Source organism: Triticum dicoccoides, chromosome 6B, assembly GCF_002162155.2.
Source record: "Triticum dicoccoides isolate Atlit2015 ecotype Zavitan chromosome 6B, WEW_v2.0, whole genome shotgun sequence".
NCBI lineage: Eukaryota > Viridiplantae > Streptophyta > Magnoliopsida > Poales > Poaceae > Triticum > Triticum dicoccoides.
The window spans coordinates 708,751,335-708,752,348 of record NC_041391.1 but is presented as its reverse complement, the minus strand read 5'-3'; positions in this window follow the sequence as shown (position 1 = coordinate 708,752,348).

Here is a 1,014-nt window from a genome sequence, read left to right as displayed (position 1 = left end):
GTCCTCTTCCTCCTCTGCCAGGAGGACGAACAGAGGCGAGGCGTGGCGCTCGCCGACGCTGCCTCGGCCACCTCCTGCTTCCCCCTGGCCACCTCCTGCTCCCTCTCGTCGCCCTGGACCCGTCCGCGACGCCACGCACCCCCCCCAGGCCTCTCACTCTCTCCCCGAGCTCCTCTCCTCCTCTGGCTCTCTCGCGCGCAGCCACCGAACACACCCGCCGCCGCCGACGAGCTCTCTCGTGGCCACCGGGCCTCCCTCGCTCCCCCGACTAGCCCAGAGGCTCCGCCTCGACCTCCTCTTCCTCTCCACCAAGCCACGAGGCCCCGGACGCCCTGCATCGCCGCCCACGTTGCCGTTCCCCTCCTCGGCCACCGGAGGTCGTCGTCGTTCGATTCACCGCCGACAGGTCGCCCCCGAGCCCGCTGAGACGCGCTCTGCAACCACAGTGAGCTCTTGGATCGATTCCCCCTCCTCTCCTGCTCACGTTCTTGCTCTAGCCCCGTTCCCCACCTCCGCCGAAGCTCGCCGCCGCCACGGCCGACGAGCTCCATGCTCCTGAGCTCGGCCGCTCGCCCGAGCATCACCAGCGTGCTCACCGCGCTCCTGCGAACCCGAAACACCCACGAGTGCTCCCTGCCATGCCCTATAACGCCATCTCCGCGGTTGCCCGAACTCCGGCCGCCGCCTTTGAGCTCGCCGCCGTCGATATAGGTCGCCCCCGGTCTAACTGACCGCACCACTCGACGCGCGGGATCTTCAGCGTCACGTAGCTGCCCTCCGCCGGCCATTTGGTCACCGGAGGAGGAATTCCGACCCCCTCCGCCGTCCCTGGCGTCGCCGGCGACGAGCCGCGGGTCAACTCCGGCGAGTTGACCCGGGTTTGACCCCCCCTCTCTCTCACTGACCTGCGGGCCCCGCCCGGCTAATTAGACTAGGATTAGTATTAACTAAATATTAGTTAGTTTAATAGACACTGACAGCAGGGCCCCACCTGCTAATTAATCATAGATTAGT